General features: G+C 39.1%; 2 protein-coding genes across 4 annotated transcripts in view; one reads left to right on the top strand and one right to left on the bottom strand.

The window, feature by feature from the left end:
* Nucleotides 1-3,496, bottom strand: part of itchb (itchy E3 ubiquitin protein ligase b) — a 28,838-nt gene extending 25,342 nt beyond the window's left edge. The window contains exon 1 of one of the 2 annotated variants that reach the window (XM_039800310.1): nt 3,341-3,496. The gene's annotated coding sequence lies outside the window, so the exon portion shown is untranslated. Of the gene's footprint in view, nt 1-2,753; nt 2,999-3,340 lie in introns of those variants that run through there. The other variant, XM_039800311.1, reaches the window with a different exon arrangement.
* A 2,597-nt stretch (nt 3,497-6,093) lies between these two features.
* The window catches only part of calcrl2 (calcitonin receptor-like 2), a 31,562-nt gene continuing 24,125 nt past the window's right edge, over nt 6,094-13,530 (top strand). Inside the window, exon 1 of one of the 2 annotated variants that reach the window (XM_039801007.1) lies at nt 6,094-6,227. The gene's annotated coding sequence lies outside the window, so the exon portion shown is untranslated. The remainder of the gene's footprint in view (nt 6,228-13,530) is intronic. The other variant, XM_039801010.1, reaches the window with a different exon arrangement.

A 13,530-nucleotide genomic window follows, 5' to 3' on the forward strand; every position in this document is an offset into this window, starting at 1 on the left:
AATCATACTATAATCATTTTAATTTTTTAAGATTTAATATTAGTCAATGAAAATGAGAATAATGATACAAACATGACCATTGCCTCCATATTGTGAATCATATCGCAATATCAGTAAAAATAATCGCAATTAGATATTTTCCTCATATCGTGCAGCCCTAAACCATGAACCAATATTGAGCCATAAAGTCAAACGTAGCTCACCGAGCCTCCATAGTACCCCATGTAGCCCTCAGCTACTTGAAATACTACTAATATTGTATTTGTGATGACATCTGACTTTCCCTTGGGAGGTCAAATGCACTAACTCTAAGTCCCTTTTGGACAGAAGCGTCTGCGGAAGAAATGTAATATAATGTCATGTAATAACGCTCATCTGGAGCATCAAACTTAATAGATGGGGAGGCAACATTTATAAATTGTCTTCCTGGAATCCATCCTCAACACTCAAACAGTGTTGTTGACATTTGCATTCAATACAGTAATAACAACAGACTGACTGTGAACTCAAAATATATAAGTAATGTCTAGTGAAACAAGCCTGCCACTCTCTTGGAGTCAAATTGTTGCACCATCACGGAAAGTAATAAAAGGAGACAAAGGTCAAGCCTGCAGTCCATGAAATACTGCCTGCATTAACCAGACTCAACCAGACCAAAATACCGCCTGTGCCTATGCTCCTGCCTCCTGCTCTGTCTATGCTTTTGAGGGCCAAATACATCCTGACTGCAACCTGAGCCACAAAACTGTACAACTGAATGCATGACGATGACCTAGATGCCGTTCTGAACAAAGATTTACTTTATACTGCAACTTGAATTTCTACACATCAATCCACGGTTATCTAGGTATACCAGGTTACCACAGCGGGCTACCATTTCCCCTCAAACCCTGTCATGTACTTCTACTTCAGTTACTGATTTCCTGCATTTCCCAGCCTTTTAGTGAGAAAAACTGCTTCACTTATTCACTGCTCAATCCTGAAGGTGAAACTTAGGGAGAAATGTGTATGTTGGCCTCTTCTGGGATGGATTGTGCCGGTAACTTTTTATAAACAAAACATTCTTGTAAACAGCTCTAGAAAGAAGCCTTAAGGAACTGACACAAATGCCTAATGTTTATGCTTTCAGTTTTAGATCACTTTTGTTTGTTTTTCTTCACAAAATCCACTGTAGCTGTAATGGAACTATTATTACAAGACACACAAACAACAAGGTTGCTTGGTTTTGGGGATAATAGTGCCTTTAAAAATAAGCTGCACCACTGACAAAAGGGTCAATTTAAAAGAGAAAGAGAAAGAAAAGGGATACAATGGCACAGAAATTAGGTCCCGTAATCTTTCCTAGATCCTGGTCTGTGCATCACTGAATAATGCATGTTCCTCAGTCTGTCTCGTCCAGTATGCACATGGCCGAGCAGAAGAAAGTCAGGAGCTCCTGGGTAAACTTTCACTTTGCCTGCTGCTTTAGGCTCTGTTAATAATTCATTGCAATTGCTGACTTTGCAGCCTCGTGAGCAGGTAGACTGTGTGTGGTAGATGAGGGAAACAATTCGCTGAATATTAAACTCTACATGGCTTGCCTTGACTTGGATTTTTTTAACCAGCTAAATAGCATCATCCACAGGCCAGTTAATTATGTTAGGGGAGTCTGTGAGGCATTATAAATTGAATTTGAGCTCAAATTGCACCATTTCCTTGGTTATAAAGCTCCAAGTAGGTTCTCGTATAGGGTGTTGTGCACTTGAACAGCCCACTTTGAATAATATCACCTGAACTCCTCTAAAGATCAGAAACATCTCTAAAACGTCTCTAGGCTACAATTCTCCTCGGACTGGTTAACACAAACTGTTACACCATGACTAAGCACACAAAACAGTGGTGCATATTTCCAAAACATGCCTTCATGATGACCCACTTTATCATATGATAAAGAGACAAACAGGTTCTTCTGTTATAATGCTACAAGGAAACAGCACTCAGGAGTTTCGGGTCTAATTGATATTCTTCACCGCCCATACTTAGACCGGTAACAGATTATCATCTTTGATTTTTCAACCGAGGTAATTCATGGCTTGTTTGTTTTGTTCTGAAGTACACCACGATAGCATATAGAAACCTGACGTGATCACAAACAAGGTCTCAGATGGAAATCAAACATGACTTATGTCATTCAGGTCAGGAGATGTTGGAAATATTGTGCTGATTATTTATAGTGAAAACATTTCCCATAACACCAGAGCCCCAGCCCAAGAAAACAAGACAGGAACACAGCAGCCAGCCTTCCTGTTTGGTCACCAGATGACTAAACATTCCATACTACTTCTACATAAAAAAAAAAAACACACACACAATGGCAGAGGAGGACACAAATCAACACAACCAACCTTGCCAAGTTGCTGACACCTAATAACCGTGACAATAAAATCATTGTCTCTTTCCTTATTTGCTTTATCCGTTTTCCACGACATAACTAGAATTATCCAAGGATACCAAACTCTGCAGTCAGAAGTGATGAGGTTGGGAGACACTGTTAAACTTCAATCATGAAGTTGAACTTCAAGGTTTAACTTCAATAATAAAGAATTTTGGCAGCTTTAACAGCTCTAATTTCAGTTCAGTTTTGCTTAGCAGCTTGATGTACAGAGTGTCACATATGTCGTACTGATGAGTGGCTCCTAACATTTTCTTAAAGTCTCGGATTTTGTGTACAAAGCATGTCATTTTACTGAAGAGCGCAGCCAGACCATACTTACGTTAACGTTGCCAGATATTAAATTGAGTTCGGTGTACTGTTCTCGCCATGTGAAGACACGTAATTTAGCAAAAAGGGAAAACAACTCCAAATCATTCCTTTAATTCAAACTGTAGCTACTAGTAACCAGCATGTATGTCAATAACTGACAACGGCCACTTATTTGTAATCATTATCCCTCCACATTGCCTTTTTGGTACGCTAAACTATGCTGGTAGAAATGACATAATTAGTTAATCCAACTAGGAATAACGTTAGATAACGAGCTAAAGCTAACTCAGTTAACGTTAGCCGTACAGTGAAGAACAGTGTGTCCTGGTTAGCTATTAGACTGCACTGACGCTAAACCGTGTGAATATTTACAATGGCGGTGTGGTCACAGGAGTTGCTGAGTAGCTAGCTAGCTACATGTTGAATGTCAACTGGTCACCAGTTCTGACAGCCCGCTGCCATGTCAGCCTGGCTAACTGCTAGCCTACTAGCTCGTGTCACCATCATGGCTGGCTGGTAATCCCAAAGTCCAACGGCTAGAAAAAAACAACAACCAGATACGACCGTTGAGAGATCTAGTAATTTGTAATCACTTACCCAGATCGGAAGGGGGGCTGTAAAACCAAACTGTTAACGCTGCAGTGAACCCCCTACCCTAGGTGTGCAGGATGTTGAGGTTTCAGTCGGGGCTTCACTTCAAGGAAGAGGAAACTTCCACCATCTTCGTAAGATCACGTCACGTGATCGAAACAAGGTGGGGTGGGGCGCACGCTTCTCCCCTTTGCGCTGGGATTGGACCAGAGTTGGAGTCGGATGGACCAATGGGCGGTCAGTAAACATGCTGATGCATTTAGGGTCCTTGTTGGCAACAAGGACCTTAAATGCAACTAGTTGTTGCAACATTTTTTTTTCTCGGTCTACGGTTGAAACAATTATTATTTTTTTCGTTTGTTGCAACCAAGAACCAGTAAACGGAATGGATTATGCATCTAATTTATTTTTCAAGTGCCACTGAAGTATTTTTCGTTGTAGTGTTAAAGTGAACGAAATAAAATGCAGCATTAGCGGGAGCATGTTTGGTGGTCTAAAGCGACAACAATCTAAATAAATAATGTATGGATAGATTCAAACATTGGTTTAATGAGACACACAAGGATATGCATATTCTAACCATAGACTGTTAATATAGAGTGATTCTAACAATCGCTTCATTCATTAAGTTGAGATAAGAGAGTGAGGATGGGAGGGAGGGTTGTCTCAAGGTCTCCTCACACAGATAGGAAAACAGTGTTGCACTCTAGGATACATAAAATGGATGAGAACAACTTTCCTCAGACTTTTCACAAAATGGAATGTAACATTATTCACAACGATCTTAAAATGTGCACTGCATCGATGCACTCTTGTTAATTGTAGAGTATGCACAGCCCATGGTCTTTTGAAGTGCAAATGCATCTTACCGATTTACAAAGTAACACAAAAGTCAATACTTTTCCTCCCGGGTTACATCTGTGTTATCTGATACATTCCTGCTGCCCACAGGTAACGTTTCCCGGCAGCACATTGATCCTGTAGTAGCCTATCATTTAGTAATATCAGACTCCTCAATTGACATGAATCGTATTGAACGTACTATTACATGCTGTTAATTGAATTCTACATTCCCGATATGTTCTCCTGTTTTTAGATTTGTCCAGATTTACTGTGTCGTTAGACACTAGCGGTCCAACTAATAACAGCAGATGGCATTGTTGTACTTCACAGCAACTGCTGCTGCAGACCATAGTGTAAATCAATCATTTTTTTCCTCTTCAATCGGGACATGAAAGCTTACTATTTAATATAATGATTATACATTTTGTTTTATAATTTATAAAATATTATATCACACTACAATTAACTGAAAAAAGAAGTGTTTTGCTGTGATGAAAGAAGGGATATCATTTTGTTTAGCTTTTTGTTGGATCGTAACATAGTGGCTGTTTTTTCATGTTTTATTATTACTAGCCTATTATTATTATTATTATTATTATTATTATTATTAGTCTATTATTATTATCATCATAATATTTACGTCCTATAGTTTATGGATATTGTGTGACACAGCTAAGATCTTTCAACATGTCTTGATTAAGATATTTTTCCGTTATGGAGTTGATTAAAACAAATTCAGCACATATCTGTCTAACCTCTGATATGTTGTCTGTACCAGCTGGTTTTGTAAACGACTGCGCTCAAGTGTCAAAATATTAAACGGAGGAGAGCACGATGATACCGGAAGTTGTTCTTTACCTTCAAAATAAAGGCTTCGAATTTGTCGCTCGAGATAGATAGACTTATCATATCATCATTTCATTAGCCCACATCACCTATTACGTTCTCTCTTGCCTCCAACAAATGATCGTAAATCCAATCCATGCTGCTGTTCATGTCCCACTCCCCCCCTGGACATCTACGAAACCCGCCTCACCCACAATGCAACCAGCATTGTGGGTGACCCCAGCCCCCACTCACACGGCCTCCTGCCATCTAGGAGAAGGTACCGGAGCCTCCGGGCCTGTTCCACCAGACAGTTTCCCAGGAACCCCCCCATCAGAAACAGCACCGGCCACTTTATAAAATAAAAAAAACTCTCAGGAACACTTTTTCACTTTTCACTTTTATTTTATATTTTTCTTTTATATTGCACATGTTCAATTTCTTCAGTTTTCTATGCTGTTTGGTTTTGCCTTACTTTTGCACTATTTGGAATTTGTTTATTGTATTGTATCTTTTTTTATCTTGTTTATTGTAGCCTATATATATACATTTTCTTTTATCCTTATACCTGTTGTAGGCTACCTGTGCTTTTTGCATCCTGTGAAAGAAACTTATTTTCGATTACTCTGTATGTCTGGCACATATTGCAGAAATTGACAATGAAGTTGGCTTGAATTGACTTGATGTAGGCCTGCATCAGAATGATGTGAAAATCATCGGTAGCCATCAAGTTTACTACAGTTCCTGTTTTTCTGGCTTCCTTAGTGTCTGAAAAGGCTTCTGGCTATTGTAAATACTTTGAATTAGACTATTGGCGTGAATATATATTTATGAAAAATGCATCTGCAGTGTGATAGGTATGATCTGACTAAAGTAGAAAATACTTTTCTACTGGTCACTCTAACTATGTTACTAAAGCTGAATTTGTGTGCTCAATAATGACTTTAGGAACAGTACTTTAAAGTCATGGAATGTAATTGTAAACTAGTGCCTGAACTTCACTTTGGTTCTTTTTCTTTTGACGTTTCCCAGTTAGTGTTGTATTTTGAAAGTAATAACAGGATTTGATGTATTTGCTACTGTGTCTAGCTTGACTGCTGTAGCTGGGTGGTCGAGGTTGGTCCGTGTTGTCAGAAAGGCAGCATGAGACCCTACTTTGCTCAGACCATGCAAGCATTGGAATATTTCAAGGCAAAGACAGTTTGACAGCTCACTCAAAGAAAAGGTAAGCATCAAGTCTCTCCTTTTCACTCAAATGCCAGGCTGCCACATAAAGAAACAGTCCAGGCGTCACTTATTGCAGTGGTTTTATGAGGCTTCACTAGAATGTGGTCGTGTAAAATGTGTCATACAAGTCAGGATGTGATGTTTTACCCTCTTGAAAAAGAACTATGGCTTTGCAATAGTCATTTATAATAATGATTCTCAATAAATGAATACTAATATTAAACAACTTGACTTTTATAATACAAGCAAAGTTAAGTGACGTTAGGAACATTGTGGGGATTGTAAAGTGTAAGTATAGAAAAAAGTGCAATACAACAAATGTACATTAAGATATCTATACATTCGGAATTTAGAATAATAGTTAGAATGTTAGTTCCCATAAGGAACTTATAGGAATATTATATGAATGTGTTTATTATCAAAGACCCAATAAGATAGGATAAGAAACTTTTATTGTCATTATGCTGTTGTGCAAGACAACAAAATGAAATTGCCATGGCACTCCCTGATATAAAAAACAATACAAAATATTAAAAACAATATAAATGGAAGTCAAAATAGAGCAGTACTCTATGTACAAATAAACAATAGCAGCATAAAAGTTTAAGAAAGGAATATAAACACGTATGGGCAAAAGTGTAATAAAAGTCTCATTGACTGCCACAGACACTAGAAGTTACAGTAATATTAAAGGAATGTAACTGTGTTTTCTGTACAGGGTCATAATGTATCTCATTGAGGATGAATGCAGGTTGAAGGAAGGTCGCACCCTGAGTTGGCTTGTTGCCTGCTTCTACAGTTGCAATTCTAAGTACCATATGAATAGAAATAGAATAGAGTTGAATAGAGTGTTGCTGTGATTATCTAATATGAAACACAACATATGGCCTATGAGCAGGGTTCAAAACTAACTTTTTCGTCCATCAACCAAATGGCTATTGAATGTTCAAATTTTACCAGCCACTCAATATATTACTATTGTTTTTTGGCAAATCTACCAGCCACTGGTACATTTAGCTAATTGTGTACCCTGCATATACGTCCTTGATCAACATACAGTGAGTCAACACCGTTAAAAGGGAATTATGCGACAGTAAAGATGGGCAATATTGCAGTGATTTGGTTATTTACTGGAAGCTGGTAGAGTTTTCTGTCATTAGCAGAGCTCTGAGACTCAATCAAGCTATATACAGCAGCTTTTAAAAGCAAAAGTCAGAGTCTTTGAGCTTTTGTGTAACTTGGGGTGCAGTGGTGTTGTAAATACAAAATAAGTGAAACCTAAAGTTTAATGACTGAGCGTTTCAGCTTTCATTGATACCATTAAAAATGATGCACAATGAAAATGAAGCTAAAACATATCTTACAGACTTGCAGCGCAGTTTGATAAACTAAAAAGAACAGTGTAAATTAAACATTGGAGCAGGATTCCAGTGACTGAGTATCTTTTCCGTTTAACATTTAGCCCACTTCCAGATCAGCAACGTAGAGTATAACAATGTAGGTCACATGGCGATGTAGATACACAAGGCTACCTTGTTTTTTTCTCTCAGAATTTGCATTTCTCCTGGCTGATTTTCATTTACTTTTACATGCATTGGCATTCACAAGTAAACCCAACAGACTTGCTAGGGTTGCTCTCTTCGTAGACATTTCATGTCGCTTGCTGTGCCTGACCCACATAGAAAAGGAGACCTGTGTACTTCATAAATGTATAGTCTTGTTTAATTCAATTCAATTCAGTTTTATTTATAATATAAATGACTTCATAACAAGTCATCTCAAGACACTTAGATAGAATATACCCTACTCTTTAATTTACAAAGACCCAACAATGTCCCACGAGCAAGCATTTGGTGCAACATTGGCGAGGCATAGTAGGGCATAGCGGGGCGTTGCGGAGCATAGTAGGGCACAGCAGGGCGTCGAGTGAGACCATGGCAGCTGCCACCATGATTTAAGTGCAACCACAATCCAAGGAAAACTGCGAGGTGAGAAAACATAAGGACTCTGGGGAATAAGCTCCCCGGACATAAGTTTTCCTTACTTGTCACTCTCTGCAAGTGTGACACTCACTCATATTATTTAAATACCATCGTCAGCCTCGTACTTGCCTCTGCAAAATAAACAAGGCAGCTTTTATCTCACCAGCAGAGGCTATTTCCTTAGTTGCTTTGTGCGTTTCTATCTACAATTGGCTCCATTTCAGTGCAGTGTCTTCAGGAATGCACTTTACCCCCTCTGCATAGTGACACCAAATTTGACACCAAGTTTGTAATCCTCAAACCCAAAACGTCGATCTTGGACCTAGATCCTAAATTGACTTTTGAATGTCTCCGAATGATTCCTTAACTCTACAGTCTGACCGCGCGTCTGTCCGTGGGAAACTTTCTCCCCACACGGGCCCATGTGTGTCTTTGACTGGAACAGCCTGCTCTTGCCAGGCAGCTATGAGTTTATTAATAAATGTTTGGCAGCTACTTTGGTCCCAACCCCCAATTCACTCTCCAGTCCCCCCTCACTTATACAAACAAGCCAGAACCCCCCTCTCCCTCTCCCCCCCTCCAAGTACCTGAAATAACATGTGTTTATTTTAGGCTCAGGGAAGATAACTGACATGTCAGGGTTGCATACTAATAGTGGCAGGGGTTGTAGTTAGAGTGGCAAAAATGTCCTATCATTTTGCACAATAGGAAATAAAAATGACTCATCACATGCTTGATTACTCTATTGTGTTTATTTTATGCTATAAAGCTATAGAAAATACTTGTTGCTCCTTTAAAGGATTCAAGAACCATCTTGTTGATTAAAAATTGTAATTGCATCCTAATTTTTAAAAGAGGAAATGTGTGAGGGGAAGTCGGAGCAGGACAAGGTTTGCTTGTTCCCAGGGAAACTAAGGAAAGACCTCAGTGAGATGAAATGAGAAATGGGATGAAAAAAAGAACGAGGGTAGATGCTTTGGTGATGAACGTGGTGTCAGGCTGACCATATCAGAGAACTGTGTCAGGATGTGCTGGCTCCCACACTGATTGATAGGTGGGAGAGACTGTTGTATTGGTGCAGATCTTCTGCTGTCTGGTGGAAGAGCTCCCTCAGCGATGTGGAGTTAAGGAGATGTGGTTGGGATCATATCATGGTTTGACCAACGTGTCTTGGGAGCAATGCCTCTATTCTCTGTTCTGCACTCTGTTTTGCTTTTATAACCCCAGGGACAAAAAATACAAAAATACACCGCATGGCATAGCTCCAAGCTGGAGGGGCTATTTTTGGATCCAGCTATGGGAAAATAACCAAGTCTGTAATCACTTATACATCTACAGCTCAGTTTCTGTGAATCCCGGTGCTGCTGGTGTGCCGGCTCTTGTAAGTGTTTTACAGGATCAGACAGTGTAAAGAGCCCACTTTCCACAGAACTAAAGGTCAGTAACACTGGACTTTAACACTGGGGACATTAGATGTGCGCTCATTCATTATGGAAAATGGATAAAGAGCCCCAGAACCAAAACATAACACTATATCCTGTGCATATCTACTCAAGTACATCTCTTTAATGTTCAACTGGGAGAGACTGCTGCATCCAAAACATTTGTTCCTTGAAGGCACAGTGCATCCGGTTGTATTCAAGTACCCTGTTTGACCTGTAATTGAACATCCTTGTGGTCATTGGTTGCATCACAAGATTTTGTGTGTTGACTGATTTTTGACTCTCATTGTGCTACATACTTGGTTAGCACAATTTTTTTTTAATGTGTATTGCATTTTAAGTAGCTGCCCTTAAAGATGCATTATTAAATGTTTTATTATGAACATTGAATCAGTTACGAATGTGTATACTGTGAAATGTTTTGACCTGAAGAACCTACGGAGAATTAGTATCCAACTCTAAAGGTCAGTACTGTTTAACCTCTTTTAGCGAATTGTTTTGGTTTTGCTGCACGTTTAACTAATGTGTGAGTCTCATGGCTCACAGCTAATTTCCATGAAAATTTCATGTTCACACAGCTGAATGATTGTTAACTTTCTCACAGCAGACTTTTTTTAATTTGTCAAATACCATGGTAACCAATAATATAAAGATGGCTGAATTCCATTTAATTGTTCCAGGGTCCTGGTATTGTGCATGCTGGATGTCTGGCTTACTGGGATACCTAAATATAACAAAGCCAATGTCAGTTTCATTTAATTGTTTAGAAAAATCGCTCTTGCCAATTTTAGAAAGCCCCCAAAACTGTTTTTGTGTAGATTTTTATTAAATATTTTTTTTTCAGTGAAAGCTTAGTCTATAGCCTTGATGTTCCACTTCCGGGATTGCTCCGTTGCCACTGGAAAATCCGCAGGATTTCACTCACTTAGGCCAGATATCCGCTGTCTTGGGCTTCCTTTGTGTTGGCATTTTAAACTCCGGTGGATTTATGAGGACTATGGTTAACTACTCCTCAGATCTCTGCAGGGTAAATCCAGACAGCTAGCTAGTCTATCTGTCCAATCTGAGTTTTCTGTTGCATGACTAAAACAACTTTTAAACGTTCACCAAAATTATAATAAATATTTTTCAGCAGCACCGCAGCTTTTCTCCGTTGCTTAGCACCGCCCAAGACGATTGTAATTGGTTTAAAGAAATGCCAATAAACCAGCGCACGTCTTACTCCCATCCCCGAATGCTGTGTGGAGTAGCCAGACTCTCCTTCAGTGTGCTTTGGAGGAGGGTCTGGCAAAGTGAGACTAGTGAAAGCTATACGTTTTCAGCAGCACCATCTTCAGAATAGAGCTGCAATGATTAGTCCATTAATCGATATTAGGGGTGTGAATCTTCAAAGGTCTCACGATTCAATTCGATTACGATTATCCTGTCAACGATTCAAATTGATTCAATATCACGATGTATCACGCGTTACCTCCTCCATATTATATATTGCTACACATGGTTTTCCATCGACAAATTCAAGCAGTCAGATATATATAAACTATACATAGATAAAAACTCCCCTTTTATTGTAGCTGCTCTTAAAAAAAATACACTTCCTGAATATAGCAGAGTCTGAACACAATGGACAACGGACAACAGACAAAAGGCAAAAACAAAAAAAGCATCGACCGGAAAATCAACAAGTACCATCAGTAGGCAATAATCGATTATGGTCTGTCACTGCATCGATGCAGAATTGTCCAGGTCCGCATCGCAATGCATCGATATGTTGATTGTCAGAAAATTAAAAATAGTATTTTTCATTGCTTTTTGTCTATGCATATTTTACATGGTAAAAATGAACTGGTTCCTGCTCTTTTAATGTGAAAGTGTTCTTGTTGTATTACTCTTCTATGATAGTAAACTGAATATCTTTGGGTTTGGGGCTGTTGGTCATACAAAAAAAACAAATCTGAAGATGTCAATTGATCAATTGAGAAAATAATCAATAATGAAAATAATCATTAATTGCAGCCCTATTTCAGATGTAAGATTTTTATCTTAATTCCGTAATAATGAGCGTCTTCTTTCAATGTCTAACAGAGACTTTGTGTTTTCATATTCAAAGGTTATAGAGATGTTAGCTGTGTCCCCTCACTATGAAAGTCCCTTCCATGTCCCTTTGTGTATGTTTAACAATGGCTTATTTTTAACCTGTTGGGCTGTTAAAAAGTGTAGAGGGGAGAGAAGGGAGGAAGTAGTTGCAGGATAACAGAGGAAGATAATAGCATCCTCCTCAACCGTCATCCTTCCTCCGCCTTCCCTATACAGACATACACACTCTTGAGGTTTGTGGTTCTCTGGATCTCCCACTGGAATACCAATAAATAGGAATAATGTGTGACATTCACCACCAGACACGCGCCAGACTACACCATTTTCTAAACACAGCCATGCTGAGAAATACAGAAAGAGTTTTGTGGAGCTGATAGTCTTAATTAGCTTTGGCAATGGCTTGAAACGGATGTTCATTATTATAAAAAAGTACTAAAGCTTTAACAATTCTGGTTCTAGCGTCCCAAATGTGAATATTTGCGGGGTTAATTTGAAGAATATTAGCAAATTAATTGATAGTGAAAATAATAGTTAGTTGCAGCCCTAGTTTGTGCTATTGGGTCTGTAGTAGGGTTGGGTATTGTTTGGGTTTTTTCCATTACCGGTGCTAAAGCGATACTTTTAAAACGGTGCCGGTGCCTGGAAAAAAAAAGAGGAAAAAAAAGAAGGGTACTAAACAACAGTCAGCGGCATTAAAGAACGGCTTGTTTATTGCTAAGGCCATATGGTCAAAATTAAATGATTTAATAATATAGTAATAACTATAACTTATAACAATAATGTATTTCACTAGTAAATTGCTGAATGACAAAAACAACCACCAGATGGGAAAAGGTGTTACAATAACTTTGAATGCACCACGAGGCTACCAGTTTCAAGTGTGTTGTTTTTCGGCAGCTGCAGACTGTTACGTCCAGCTGTTGGAATCCTCTCCAGTGAAATTCAGTTCCACTGTTTAGCTGTCAGCATTTTAACCGTTTTTAATCCAGCTGCTAGCTAACGGTAGGCTAACGTTAGCTGCTGTAGAGTATAGTGTTAACTAGCGTCACGTGCAGCGATGCAGAACTGTTGCCTCTAACGTCCGTTTTCGGAGCATCAGAGAGCAGCGCAGGCATATCAGTGGCACCGGAATGAGGCACCGAAATCTGCGTTGCTATTCGGTCCGGTAGATACCGTTCGTTAAGGCACCGGTGCCGTATTAGTCCCGGGTCTTGGTACCCAACACTAGTCTGTAGAGGGTTGAAATGTAAGGTGAAGCTCATTGTTTCTCATTCTTGGTCAGATCTAAAGTGATGGATGTGTTGTTCCCTTTGGTTCTCCCTAGTGTTGTTTTCTGGCATTTTATACTCTTTCTGCCAAACACGTTATGTTCTCTTTTGTTGTTGCCAGCAGCACTCTCTTGTTATTTTAGGCCAAAGAGTGTTTTCTCCATGCTTTTGCTCTGTTCTTTCTTAAGCATATGTTATATCTGTGTGTCTGGATTTTCTCAAATTAAGTTCAATACTTCCCAAAGTCAACTTCATCCAATTACAGCATTTGTAAGGCAAATGTACATGTCCCTGCAGCTAATATCAAAGTCTTTCCACCCAGCAAAAAAATAAAAAATGCAAGCATGGAAATGGTGAGAATTTTATGGATGCAACACATGCCTTATCTTTTAAATCACTGATACTTATACTGTACCTTAGGGAATTATGACCTATGGGTCGGGCCAAAATCCTGTTTGACGTCACAGCAGCATCTGCAGTCCATTTGACTGGGTGCAATGGCCATTAAAGCT

The sequence above is a fragment of the Perca fluviatilis genome, chromosome 5 (genome assembly GCF_010015445.1).
Source record: "Perca fluviatilis chromosome 5, GENO_Pfluv_1.0, whole genome shotgun sequence".
Lineage (NCBI taxonomy): Eukaryota > Metazoa > Chordata > Actinopteri > Perciformes > Percidae > Perca > Perca fluviatilis.